This window comes from Xenopus tropicalis, chromosome 9 (assembly GCF_000004195.4).
Source record: "Xenopus tropicalis strain Nigerian chromosome 9, UCB_Xtro_10.0, whole genome shotgun sequence".
NCBI lineage: Eukaryota > Metazoa > Chordata > Amphibia > Anura > Pipidae > Xenopus > Xenopus tropicalis.
This window is the reverse complement of record NC_030685.2, coordinates 39,649,827-39,662,089: the sequence shown is the minus strand read 5'-3', so window position 1 is coordinate 39,662,089 and position 12,263 is coordinate 39,649,827.

The following is a 12,263-nucleotide window of genomic DNA, read 5'->3' as shown; positions in this document are numbered from 1 at the left end:
TTGAGTGAGTAAAAAAAAAAAAGCTGTGTATTATATTTTTTGATGCATGCATCAATTTTTGTATGCGTGCGAATCACGGAATTTGCAACTAATCTATGCCTGCCAAAATATTTAGCCCATCACTAAGGTGCAAATTTACTAAAATTATTTTTTTCTGGCCTTGAAAGTCATATAAACGCATGATATAAATTTGAATTAAACTCAATCATTTATAAAATGTCACAATATTGCTTGAATCGTTTCAACAAAAATTTTGAGTTTACATTCGAAAACTCCCTTGAATCCTCTTTATTTTTCCCAAACAGGAATTGCTTGAACTGGGTGAAACTGAAAACAATGAGGGAATTAAGGTCCCCTTGAACTGGGTGAAACTGAAAACAATGAGGGGATTAACTTTGAAATCCCTGAAATCCTTGAAAATGTGTTTAGGACAGGCTGTCACTGACTATTCTATTCCTCTACAATTCTAAGCCTCCATAGGACTCAATGGTACTCGACAGCTCAAACTTGTCGAATTTTCATTTTATAAAAAAAGTTAACTAAACATTAATAAATTATGTATTATGGGAGTTATTTTCAAAAAACTTGAATTTTTCTGGGAATAATAACGAAAAAACGTGTTCTGGTGAAAACCCACAATTATCTAGAAGTAAGAAGAAATCAGACTTTATACTTTATAAAACACTTTATTCAAAAGAGAAACAGATCAAATGAACATTTATTCTAGCTCATCTCTTGCCCCTTGGTTGACATCCTTTAGTGATAATGATAGTGTTTCCAGGCATCTCTTTCTATGAATTTAGGGGCTGACCAATTGATGGACAATAAATGAATCCAAAAAAAAAATGTGGAAATTACAACTACACATTTTAACACATTTAAAACCCAATTCCTAATTTCATCTGTATAACCAAAACAAGTGAAAATGAAATGTATGAATTGATTCTGGATATTTCCATGAGGAGTCTAGCAGACAAAAGTATGCTTTCATGTTAAACTAAGACAAGTTTTGAAGTCAATTTCAGACCATTTTTAGACTGCAGAATACTTCATAATCAGTGTTATGCTAGTTTAAGCTTAGTGTAAATCAAACATTAAAGATTTGTCTCCAAATGTTATTATGCACATGATACATGTGGGTACATGATTGGGTATTGGTATTGGCAAATATTTTGCTGTTAAGAAAATTCATATACCATTATAAGAGACGGAGAGAATCTGCTACGAAAAAAGAAAGCATTAATTGTGGAACACTGTCCTCTCCATATATATCAATATTCTTTTGCTGAATAGTAAATGTATATTAGGCAGCCCTAAGGACTTAAGTGTTTGTTTCTCATTTTCTCTCTTTTTTAACCTGTTATTTCTATTTTATTTTCTTTTTCTCTTAGACAGGAAGCATGTCATAAAGACTATTTTTATAAAGGCTATGCTATGGTCTTTCATGAAGTAAACAGCTATCAAAATTCTTTTAAAGTGAATGTCAGTAATTCAAGATCATAGTGTACAATATACAGGACCAATCTGACACCAATGGGCTAATTTCTATAATTTGGTATAGTTGTTTTGGTAAGTTGCTCTACTCGTGAAAAATATATTTATCCTTTCACTATTAAACAATTAATTTTCTGCCCTAGAACCCAATATTCTTTTGCCTGAGTTGGATTTACAAGGTACTATTTTATAATAACAGAGATTTTTTTTTTTTTAAATTAGAATTATTTGCTTATACAGGTATAGGACCCATTATCCAGAATGCTCGGGACCAAGGGTATTCCGGATAAGGGGTCTTTCCGTAATTTGGATCTCAATACCTTAAGTCTACTAAAAAATCAATAAAACATTAATTAAACCCAATAGGATTGTTTTGCATCCAATAAGGATTAATTATATCTTAGTTGGAATCAATTACAAGGTTCTGTTTTATTTCTACATAGAAAAAGGAAATCAGTTTTAAAATTCTGAATTATTTGCTTAAAATGGAGTCTATGGGAGACGGGCATTCCGTAATTCGGAGCTTTCTGGATAACGGGTTTCCGGATAAGGGGTCCGATACCTGTAATAGTCTATGGGAGGTGGCCTTTCTGTAATTTGGAACTTGGATAACGAGTTTCCAGATAAAGGATCCCATACCTGAAATAATCTGTTGTGTTCACTGGAACTTCACACAGTGCATAACACAGACTATGTCACCAACCTTATATTTTCTTGTTTTAATTGGAAAAAGTAAGAACAACTCCTACAAACAGTTCAGGTAAACTGGCTCTTACTGCAATTCTTAGTTTGTTTCAGTAGGTTTGCTATGTCTCTCTTTAATAAAGAAAACAATAGATACGATAGTTCCCATATTGGTTAACAAGTATTAAACAATAGTCCTTACATCTGCCTCACTTTCTTTGATTTTTTTTTTTTTTTTACAAATAATTTTACAAAATATATAGATATATTTTCATGAAAATATTCTGTTTTCTAGCCATAATGAAACATTTTAAAACAGACGACTAATAGGCAGATTTATGACATTTGAGATTGGGGGAGCTATCCAGCAACCAACATGGACATTTGAATGTTGAGCAGAGGTGGGCCATGTCAGCTGGGCACCCTAGGCAACCTGGCTGGCAACCTCGCCCCCACTGCTTCCCCCTCTACCCCCGAGCATGCACAAACATACGCGGGGGGACATGCCGTAGAGGGGGGAGCCCTCATTCAGATTCCGTGTAGTGGGGGGGGCACCAGGAATTCAGTTGTGGGGGTAAGATATCCTGGACTAGGGCAACAGAGGTACCTTGCGGCCCCTCACTTCTGCCTACCCCTAGTTCCTGATGTTGAGCTCCTTGGCCAAGAACCCAAATTAGCAGCAATTATCAGCAACAACCCCTCTTTAAAGCACAAACTGGGACTTATTTCTCACACCAACTAAATTGGGACCCAAACATCAGAACAAAAATGCTGCCACAAATTGTGGTTTACTTTACTTCACAGGCCAACCTTGCTTGCAGCCTCACCCAAAGTACCGTATATACTCGAGTATAAGCCGATCCGAATATAAGCCAAGGTACCTAATTTTACCTAAGAAAACTGGAAAAACTTATTGACTCGAGTATAAGCCTAGGGTGGGAAATGCAGCAGCTACTGCTAAGTTTCAATAATCAAAATAAATACCAATAAAGTTACATTAATTGAGGCATCAGTGGGGTATATGTTTTTAAATATTTATTTCAAAGAAAAACAGTAAACTAGCTCTGTAAGTGGAGAAGAGGGTCAATAAAAACAACAGGCACTGAAGGGTCTGGTTGTGGGTGGCCTAATTTGCACACAAAGGACAGAGGGTGCTAGTCTGGAGGGACCCATAGCACCCGACTCGAGTATAAGCCGAGGGTGACTTTTCCAGCACATTTTGGGTGCTGAAAAACTAGGCTTATATTCGAGTATATACAGTACATAAGGAAGGGAACACTAACTGAAAGTATATCTGGCAAACCAATTGTCATAAAAACACTCAACTTCATACAGGATACCACTGATCTTCTAAAGAAACTGGTCAATATAGGTCCACTTCCAAACGGCACCATCTTAGCTGCCATGGATGTAGCGTCTCTGTATACCAAATGAAGATGGTATTGCAGCCTACTAATACTCCCTAGAACATTTTCATATGCCCACAGTGCCAACTCTACAACTAATCAGATGTACACTTACATACAACTTCTTCTTATTAGAAGATGCCATATACCTCCAACTAATGGGAAGTGCTATGGGAAACAAAATGGCACCTGCAACTTATTCAGCCACAACTTTTTTTTATATGACCGTGACTTTTTCTCACTCACAAATCCTTAAAGGAGAAAGAAAGGTAAAAACTAAATAAGCTTTATCAGAAAAGTCTATGCAAATACAGCCATAAGAACTCACAGCAAGCTGTACTGAGTCCTCTATCCAAAGAAACACAGGATTTTCTTCTTTTTTGTAAACATGTTCTTAGGGTATCTGACTTCCTCTCTCAGAAAAATCCTTCATTCCCGGGGTCACAGTCTACACAGTTCTCTCCTCTCTCCCCTCTCCTGTGCCCCCCTCCCACAAGAATGCTAAGAACTCCCTCCCCCCTCCCTTAGGAATGTGAGATCTGTGCTATTACGGCTAGAACTGCAAGAAGAAAGCTACTTAAAATGGCAGCTGCTGTCTTAAATAAGCTGAGAAAGCTTCTAGGGCTCTTTTTCAGGTATGGTAATGCTTTCTGCAGAATAAATATAGTGTTCTAGGTGGCACTAATGTGGCTAATCTATTGGCAGTAAAATGCCAAAATGACTTTCCTTCTCCTTTAACACAGCAAAATTTTGCAGAAGTTTCGCAGGATTTAGCAGCGAATCCATACCTGGCAAAAAATTGCTATGTCTTTCTAGCTTTCATTTATTTTATGCCTTGGTGTTCTGATAGCTTGCAATGTATTTTTATTGTTAGCTAATATAGGTATCACTTCTGCAATACTTTTGTATATTTTTTATTTGTTATTCTTGACTACAAAACAGAATTTAGACTAGTGGACCAATTTTGCTGAACTAACTTATTTCAGGGACACGTTTTGTGTCTAAATATGTCAAAATAATAGTGGAGACCAATACTGTATGACACCAGTGCTTTATTAAATTAAATTTTTATGAATCATTCTGTGAAAGTTTCTGACTTCCACTTACTATGTAAGAAATTTCAGTTATCTTTGCTACTCCATGCTAATGACCCAATCACATATCTTGGTGAGAGCACACAGCAATAAAACTGCAACATTTTTATTAATTATGTGGTAAAAAAAGAGAAGGATGAGAGTAGACAAAAGATAATATACAGTATTCATTATTTATTCAACATAATGTTTAAACCATGGAAAATTAGATTAAATACTTAAAATAAAATTGTAAAATTACCTGTGTAAATTTAGAGCCTGGAAATGTACATTATTAAAAACAGGGGGATAAACAAAATTGCAAAAAATGGAATTCAACTAAATAAAACATTATAAAAAAACATACCATACATTCTATGAAATGAAAGAAACTAGGACTTTCTGGTATTGATAAATTAGCTGGTTAAATAATATTAATTCTGTTTAGTTTAATCAAAAGGAAATTTCTAGATTTATAAAGATAATCTTAAATACCGTATTGAGCAAAATTTATAATAAGCCTAAGAAATTGCTGGAATTTTTCTATTTGCAGTATTACATCTTTATATAGCAGAGTTGAGACAAATACAAATACACTACACTATTTCTGATTAAACAGTAATAACAAGCAAGTTATGATAATGCAAAAGAGAACCTTATGGGACATTTATGTAAAAAGACATTTACATTAGGAGCGACTCCTACTAAGTTTGTTTCCTATTAAACATTTCAGGTAATTTGTTAGGCATTTCAAATGCAATCACTAAGCTGCCCCAGTAGGTTTGCAATTTCTCTCTTCAATAAAGAAAAATTAGTTAAAACCAGGCACAGCAGTTCCCATATCAGTTAACAAGCCTTGAGGAGCCCTCTTTAAAAGGAGCCTTACTATTTCTTTCCACCCTGCTGTTGGACAGATGGTCGATTTCATACAGAACCAAACTAACTGTTCATTTATTTTCTTTTAAATTCAATCAAATATTATTGATTTGTGCACTACATTACATACACTACAGCTTAATAGTGAAACTTTATGCAACTGTACATAAAATATTTAGATCAGAAGTATAGTTTTAGTCATTTCAATCATACATCTATATGTTAGTATAACCTGACAATTACAAATGTCTCTTGAAAATGCAAATGTGCAGCTCACACATAATAAGTTTAAATACATGTAGAATTCTGCTGTATGCAAACCAAGGTGCATATATGCTGCTATTTTTTTCATCACTGTTAGCAAACAAGTGGTGCTTGCAAGTATTTGGAAATAAAAAAACTATAAAATTTAGGCTGTTTCTTGAAGAAGCATGAAATTATTCGGTGTTCTGTGTAAAAATGCAGAATATTATTCCTGCAATCCTCACCATTTGATGAATACATTTCTAATAATTAGTGATGGGCGAAATAATTCAGCAGGCATGGATTTGCGGTGAAAAATTCACCACACGAAAAATAATTGTCGCCTGTGTCAAAAAAAAAAAAATTTCACACGGCTTTGAAAATATTAGCAAATTTCTTGGCGAAATGGAACATATTCGCTCATCACTACTAATAATCCAATAGGAATGAATAGAAAGCGGGTGAGTTTTTCTGTGGTAAAATCTAATCTCACATTTTGATAAATATACCCCTCCTTGTTTCACAATCCCAAGACACTGTGGGATTTTAATATTTTAAAGCCTTCTGGATAACAGGTTTTCTGATAATGGATCCAATATCTTTATAGAATGTTTGTTATATAGCAAGTATACACTTATTTAGTTTTTTTTTCCTTAAAAAGTTTTATTGAGAACTCAAACACATTAAACCTGTCAACAACATTGAAGTGACAATTAGTTTGTCATTACTGACTTGGGAAAGATTTAAACTGATGAGCTATAGAAAATCTGTGTGCCAAAGCACAGTCATTACAATACACTTGTGTTACATTATATAAAGTTTTCAAATACAAGGGCAAACTAAAGTACCAAACTTATTTAAATGTCAAGGATCCAGGTTGATTTGCAATTAATAAATCATGTATATGTTTTGAACTTCAAATTGCTTTGTGTAGATTGATTATAAATAGAGAACTGCATTTACATATCAAATGCAAGATTTGTAAACAATAGCATTAAATATATTGTTATGGTACAAAAAGAATGTAACCAAATTAGGTAGTTTAATATAAAAGCATGTTCCTTTTAGTCATAAGACATCAAAACATCTATGCATACATTGCATACATTATTTTGTTTTTCCCAAATAATTTTGATGACAAGTATATTTCATCTAAAAAAACAGTTTAGTGCTGAACTCTTTAGTAATGTCTGAAAGGGGACTATTTGTCCTCCTCACAGAATTCCATCTGTTTCCTAAATTAGTCTTCCCACTAAAGCTACCATTTGAAAATGATCCAAATGATTGCTGCATTTAAAGCTAGATTAAAATCTTCAGGCGGTACTGAATTTAATTTGCCTCTGACTTTTAGGTTATACAGTAGGGCTAAAAAACAAATGTTATGTAATTTGATCACTTTACAAATGGAAAAGGGACAGGTACCCAAGTCTTTACTTTGTTACTTTTATAAGAAAACTTGAGATAAAGTACCTATACTAACTACCTAATTAGATGGATTAGCCCCCAATTCCAAGTGTGAGAGATGCAATAAACAAGATACTGTTCACGAGTGTGAGAGTCACTGTGAATGTGTGAAGGTTATTGGGGATGGTAAGAAGCCCCAGGAAAAGGTTCCAGAGTGTGAAAGTTACTCTGGAAGGGACAAGTCATAAATAAGTTTGATGAACTGTTTGTTGCTGAACTGTCAACTGTGATGTTTATGTTGGAAGGAGTTTGCCCCAAATAAACTTGTGTTTTTTGCCTAAAGAAGTCCCTGTCTCTATGCCCCAGATGCTCTACTTACCTGCCTACCATAGCTAATTTCCCCCAAAAAATGATGTGTACAGGCAGACGGCATGTCACACAAAGTATAATTCTTGGCAGAAAAATTAAGGAGGTTAATTAAAGGTCAAAGTGGGATTCCTAACATTTTCCTTGCAATTTGCCAATGTTTGAAATTTGAATACATTTTGAACTAAACCTTAACTAAAGAAGTTGGGCAGAAATGTTGCACAGTATATGTTGGGCTTCTGTTCCAGCCCATTGCAGGCCTTTAGCAGTGAAGATCTGTGCATTTTGAGACATATTAATTTTTAGGGTTTAGTGCTCTTTCCTGACATTCTGGAAAATCATGGTACTTTTCACCAAAAAATGGTAACAATTTCACTTATTTATCAAAACATTTCCCCACTTCTTACACTGCCTTTTGTGTCAGAAGGTTTTCTTGAGATGAATGTTTTCAAATTTCATTGGGGTTGCTTCACTAAAGGTCGATAAGCGTTATCGCATGGTTTTTTTGCTTTCAAATTGACGCGATAAATAACGACCGATTCGTCAAAGTAATTTCGCATGTGTTAAATTGCGCTCTACTGCAATGCATTAATTCTCGCGTAGAAATAATACTAACGCATGATTCACAAACAGATATGAATCGTTAAAAACACTAAATATCGCATTAGTCTGTGCGAAGATTAACACCTACTTAAAGAAAATTGTGGTTGGTGAGCTTTTGGCAACACAACATGGACTTTGCAGTGGGATTTTTTCAAGTATGTGTTGGCCCTAGAGTCATGCATCCTCCAGTTTGCAGGGAAATGGTCATTTTCAGAAAAGTAGTTTTTCGAACGTAATAGTTATGTGCATTAAATCGTGCGCTAATATAGCAAGTGGCGAAATATATTGCGCACAGTGTGGATTAATGTACGCGCAGAAAATAACGCAAGAAACCGCTCATTGCAACTTAAATAACGCAAACAACATCAAGTCTAAATTAACGCAAGTATAGTCACAAAAAATAAGAAGCGATAAAATTTTTAATGCATGCTATAAATAGCGCTCATTTTAATGCACTTTAGTTAATCAACCCCATTGTTTCCTGTGGGCAGAACTTTTTCAAGACTACACAGGAACAATTTTGTTATTTTAATCACTAAATAACACTGGAAAATATTTGTACATTTGAATTTTTTCTGGTTATGATTGGCATTTATTATTTTAGTGATGAGCTAATTCACAGAGAATTCTGTATTTCTCCATTGGCAGAGAAAAAAAAAAGTCAGCAAGTCAAAAAAGTCGTCAAGAAAATTTTTCAAAAGTCGCTCCAAAAAAACCCCCCAAAATTCCCATTGACTTAAATGCATTTAGAGTAAAAAAAAGTTGCGTGCAAAAGAAGTCTTATTGACTTCAATGTGCTTTGTTTATCATTAATTATTTTCTGTCCTGGAACAAATTGCTTAGTATTTCGAAAAAAAAGAAAAAAAAACAAGAACATCATATACATGTTCACATCATCAATAAAGCATAACAAGGCTTTACACAGTTTTACTGAATAAACTTCAATTTTATTAGTACAGGGAAAATGGAAATCAGTTTTAAAGTTCCGTAATTTGGATCCCATACCTGTAGTATATAATAACTATGTATATATGAAATATACAATAAACTCTCTGATGCTTTGTTTTCCATTGCATTGAAAAAAATAAGATTTAAAGTGTAAAGTTTTTTTTTAACAGTAACAGATGTGAAATTGTCGATTTTTTTCAGTGAAGTGGTTGTACTGGCAGTTAAATTAGGTAGTTGCAAGAAATGATTGGATGCCAAGCAATAAAATAAGGGCTACAAAATTAACTTAGTACAGTCAGTCCAGAAACTGATAGGGCAAATATAGGCACATGTTAACACAGCAGATAAAAGATAAGTTATGTATGGTACAATTTAGTGCAATATAGTTAATTCTTACAGAAGAATATTAACAGGGTTCATATACCAGCCAGTGATGGGTGTTTGTAGGACTATAAAATAAAAACTGCTAAGAAATTGTTTATTTGTACAGTATGCACTGGGTGGACAGATACAGCACACCATACACATGGGGGGGAATTCACAAAGGTGGTGATATTGAGACAAAATAAAAGTAGAGATAGATTTGTCGGATTTTCCACCTAATTCACAAACCTCTATCTCCACTTTTGTGAATTTGTCTTTTAAACATACAGTTTTCAGATTTTGTCATTTTCCCGACATTTTTTTTATGAATTTGCCTTTAGCTCTTAGTAATTCTGTCAGTGCCATCAAACCCACTCCCACATATACACAAGCCTTGGGGTAAAGAATTTACCTGCAGGTTTTTGCATTTCATATGCCATTTGTCATTTCACTTTAGGGGCATTTCCTGAGGGGTAATTTTAGTTTGCCCAGGAAAACTATACATCATTTTGTTCAGGAGAATCTGGGCTTTCTAATGTTTTCTATATTTCTGTGTAATTCCACTTCTGTAACAAGATTTAAGGGTCTAAATTCTGTCTTCTCTAGCCCCTACTCATTACTGGGCAGCAGCAATCCGGCCCCCACACCAACATGCCTGGTGATAAGGGGCCCAACAGGACTAGGGCCCACTGGGTTTTTATCCAGCGCCCTGTTGGGCCAGTCCAACCCTGTACCCCAGTATCCCAGTTTGGGTGCCAGTGTGCTTGTTCTGTTTGCTGATCACCAAGATGGCTACTGGGAACAGGTAGGGACCAATGCTGTTAAGCAGCTCTGTAGTTCTGGACATGCTATTGGGGCGCAGATAAGTTGGGGCAAATGTGAAGTGAATAAAGAGGGGGCTTTACTTTTCCTTTGAATAAAAATGTTTACAATATATTCACACAAATTTTTATTATTGCCTCACTGATTAAGCTAAAACTAGCATAATCATGCAAATTTGAGGAAAAACTTTTTAAATATAAGATATAAATTGAACTTTTTTTAATCAGTGTTTTACTTGTTTATAAAATGGTCATTAGACTTTTTGCACCTATTGTTCTAGGGTTAGACAGAAACTTGCCCCCTAACAATAGGTTGCTGATTCCCATTAATATGTTAATGATCCCCCCATGGGGCCCCTACCTTAGGTGTGAAATGGAGACTGGGGGAAACAAAACAAAACAGAAGAGCTTAGAATTGATCTAACAGAGTTACACTGAGCTTTACTCCATTTTGAAAATGTTGGGAAAAAATGTCGTTGAAACGTTGTATAAATGTCGTTTAAACGACAAATTCACAAAAGTGTCTGTAAACTGTCTTTCTTTCACCAAAAACGGAAAAGTGGCAGTTGAGTCAGAATTTTGGTGGATTTCTGTTTGTGAATCTGGAGAAAGTGTTTTCCACCACTTTTCCCACCACTTTTACTCCAAAAAAGGGCTACCTCCACTTTTGTGAATTCCTCCCACGGTGTTGTGTCTACTGTGCTGCTGTGTTAGCCAGTAGAAGAAATAATAATTATTATTATCTAACAATATAGCTCTAAGGCCCCTTCATCAGGCAAAAAACAAATGAAAGTTGGAATGGCACAACATATATATACTGTAAGATCAGAAAAAAGTGTTCATGAGCAATAATAAGGAATTTACAGATAGACAGAAATAACTTGTATAGATAATAAAGTAATTGCTGTTTATTAGGGTAGGTTGTAAATAGTCCAAGGGTCTGAATTCAGTTTCCAATGGGGAAATTTGCAAACAATTGCAACGACTTCCTGCCCAATGGGTTTTCCTTTGAGAGATTCCAATAGTTTTGAATGGCAATGATTTTTTTTTAACATTTCTCAAAAAAGGGTCTCATGGCGATTCGGAGCAATATGTGATTCGAAGTAGTCAGTTTAGGTACTGGAGATTCATATTGTTTTTTATTTAGAGACAAAACAAGTGACTTGTTGCTGGATCCCGCTTTTTAAAAATTGCAGCGACTAATCTCTCCGTGGGACAATAGCCTTAAGGCTAAGTTCAAGCAAAGTCAAATAACAGGCAGTGGTCAGTCCAGGCAGAATTCAAATAAGGTCAAATAACAGGCAGAGGTCGGTAACAGAAAGCAATACAGAAACACACCCAGGAACTATGAACATAGATCTACAACGGGCACTGAGTGCGGGGGATTAAATATTTGAATTTTTGTGCCAAAGATGATGTCACGCTGCACATCATAATTGGCGCAGATCACCGCATACTATTTGCTGCCGCATAGGTGCGTCCCCACTGCTGCCCCATTAGACCACCAGGTATTCTTAAACACTGCCTGACATTGTCTAAAGTCACACACATTGTTATCCACAAAAATACCAAATCCTTCTCAATTATGGAGGCCTCTAACACACAAACATTTTGTGTATAACTAGCATTTTTGTTATTTGCCAGTTTTCTTCCCAGTTCTCTAATTTAGCTAAATCACTCTGCAAAGTGCCAACATCCTGCATGAAACGTATAGTTTTGCTCAATTTAATATCATCAGAAAAATAGTACTTACAATGCCAACTTCCAGGTCATTAATAAACAAATTAAACAGCAAAGGACTAAGGACAGACACCTCTGGTACTCCATTAACAACAGGAAACAATTAGAATATTATCCATTTACTACCAGTTTTTGTAATCTGTTCTTCAGTCAGATTTTTATTTAACCACAAATATTATGTTCCAGGCCCATATTCCGTAATTTAATAACAATCTGCATGGTACTATTTCAAATACTTTAGC